We start from the raw sequence: 2,998 nt of genomic DNA, 5'->3' as shown, positions 1-2,998 counted from the left end.
GAAGGGTTCCGTACCATTACGCAAAAAAACGGCAAAAAAATCACGTTTGTTGTATGGGAGCCCCACTTAAATATTTATTTTATTCTGTTTTTAGTATTTGTTGTTATAGCGGCAACCGAAATATCATCTGTGAAAATTTCAACTGTCTAGCTATCACGGTTCATGAGATACAGCCTGGTGACAGACGGACATACAGACAGACAGCGGAGTCTTAGTAATAGAGTCTCGTTTTTACCCTTTGGGTACGGAACCCTAAAAACTACTAATAATTATAACTTACCTGAATTCCTTTTGCTATTCCAGCTAAATTGAAACCTAATTTTGTCTTTGTCTTATTTGGTGCTGATGCTGACTTTATATGTTCTTGATGAAAGGCATGTTTAAATAAGCCAATAAGCTGCTTTTCTTTATTTTGTAATTCCCTTTTACGGCTGCTTTTTGTATTTTTGACAAATAATAATTTGCTGTGTCTTTTTACAACATTGTCGTGTTTGTCCATGCCGTTCTGTAACAAAGGTATCTCTCTAATGCATAATGTAGGTAGAGTCGTGTGTAAAAATATGGGTGCACATATCATACTTTACTTTTTGAGTAAGTTATATCCCTACTTCTCTTGTCCCGAGCGTAAAACTATGTTTCTCTTACCGCACGACGTTAAATATGATTAATCATTATAAAAGGCAAAATGTATTTGCAGTAATTGCAAATAGAATAGAATAATAATAATTTATTCATGAGCACAAACACAAAAATACAAAATTATACAAAACAGAGAAACATAAAAAGAGAAAGTGCCACGAAATGGTCTCACCTCAGCACGTTGCTGGCGACTTCCAGCGCTGATCTTCCGATGAGACCATCCGGTGAAAAAATCACGGCAGGTGACAAGAAGAACAACAGAATTAATATTTAACCAAAGATAGATATAACTCCGTAATAGATGGATACAGTCTAAGGAAAAAACGTGCCTCGAAAATCAAGAAAATTTGATTTTCGTTCAGAGGGCGCTACTAGCTTTGGCCTACTGTCGTATAGATGGCGTTGACGGTTTCGTTTGTTATTTAACAATTTTAACGCATATCAGTGAAAGAACATGGGTCAAAATCATAAAAATAATTAATGCAAATAAAATAAAAACATTTATCCATATTTAAATACATTTTATCGTATTTTTATAAATATTTACTTTTAGTTTTAAAGTGTGTCGACAGATGGCAGTGAATTTACTGGGGTTACAAAATTTACTATGGCAGTACCGCTCTAGTATAAGTTACTCTATGATATAACATACAAATGACAAAGATAGAAATGTTACAAATACATATTACAATAAATAGTTGTATTACGTACAGCTGTTATATCGGGCCAAACTCAACTTGGCCGTACATTACGCCTGAGATTATAACTAGCTAGATTATAAATAGGGCTTACCTCAGGGTAGAAGAGGTTGCATTTGACCCACCCTTGCCCGAGGGCCAAAACATAGAGCAGGAGGGCAGTTCTCATGGCGACGGTAAGCCAGCATCGGCACCTGGCACCTACTATTCAAGGAAATTAATTGATTGGATGCACACAAATTGATTATGCTTAGCGTGCTGCAATTAGATATTCTATAATTGGTCTTGTGATGAAATTTTCTTACGCACTTCTTGGATTTCAAAACTGAATAGATTGTTTGATGATTTTACTTTATTTTTAAAATTTTACTCGGTACGGATTTTCAAATTGTTATACTTATGGTAATTTTGAGACTAGAAAGTTACCTTATCCAAAGATTATGTTTTTTAGGGTTTCGTACCCAAAGGCCCTATTTAAGACTCCGCTGCATGTCCGTCCGTCTGTCTGTTTGTCTGGCTGTCCGTCTGTCACCAGGCTGTATCTCATGAACCGTGATAGCTAGACAGTTGAAATTTTCACAGATGATGCATTTTTGTTGCCGCTATTACAACAAATACTAAAAACAGAATAAAATAAATATTTTTGGGGGGCTCCCAGCATACAACAAACGTGATTTTTTTGCCGTTTTTAAAGATAATGGTACGGAACCCTTCGTGCGCGAGTCTGACTCGGTCGAGTCGAGAGGGTCTCGCCGAGTCGGCAAAAAACCGACTTAATCGGAGAAGGGCGAGACTAGACGAGTACTTAAGTGAGACGAAAATAAAGGGAGCAGTAGGTACCTATGTACACAGTCTTTCTCGACTTATCTGGGGGTCACTCTATGAACGTGTACACCCGGCATAACAAACAACAACTCTTTGAATAGCGCCCTCTCGAGACAAAGCAGTCAACTTCCAAGTAAGTAAATATTAAGAACCGCGCACATTGAATTAACTATGCTATGCGACATACCAAAATAGTTCTAGTGACGGCCGCTAGGTGGCTTTCTTCTATTAAACCATTATAAAACGAGTACTATGAGTGTGTTTTGTGTAAAGATTTGTCCATCTTATATGTATATTACACAAAGGATATATAAGATAGAGAGTTACTGTCATAGTAAATTTTGTAGTCGCAGTAAATTTACTGCCATCTATCGACACACGATTAAAACTACAAATAAAAATATCAGAAAATGTATATGTATATGTGATATATATATATATATATATATACGGTGGCTAAAAAATAAGTGCATTCCTGTTGCCAGGGAGGTTTTACTAAGCGACATTTACTATGAGACCAACCACGAAATCGCGAAAAAATTTTTTACCCTCCCATAGAAAATGGACCAGCCAAATTTTTTTCGCAATTTCAGGGTTGGTCCCATAGTAAAAGTTGCTCAGTAATATAATCCCAAAACCTCCCTGACAACGGGAATGCACTTATTTTTGAGCCACCGTGTATATTAGATTTTTTTATTTGTATTTATATTTTTTATATGATTTTGACCCATTTTCTTTCACTGATGAAACCGTCAACGCCATCTGTGCGAATCAAATTTTCTTGATTTCTGAGGCACGTTTTTTCCTTAGACTGTATTCATCTTACGGAGTTACAT

General features: G+C 36.2%; 1 long non-coding RNA gene across 1 annotated transcript; it reads right to left on the bottom strand.

The window, feature by feature from the left end:
- Positions 1–343: 343 nt before the first annotated feature.
- On the bottom strand, positions 344–1,672 carry LOC134751826 (uncharacterized). The gene is made up of 2 exons (XR_010128711.1): positions 1,432–1,672; positions 344–505 (listed from the first exon to the last, which is right to left on the bottom strand). It is a non-coding gene; the product is annotated as an uncharacterized LOC134751826 (long non-coding RNA).
- Between the last annotated feature and the right edge of the window lie 1,326 nt (positions 1,673–2,998).

This window comes from Cydia strobilella, chromosome 23 (genome assembly GCF_947568885.1).
Source record: "Cydia strobilella chromosome 23, ilCydStro3.1, whole genome shotgun sequence".
Taxonomy (NCBI): domain Eukaryota; kingdom Metazoa; phylum Arthropoda; class Insecta; order Lepidoptera; family Tortricidae; genus Cydia; species Cydia strobilella.
Note: the sequence above shows the minus strand (reverse complement) of the source record. Positions and strands in the feature narration are given on the sequence as shown.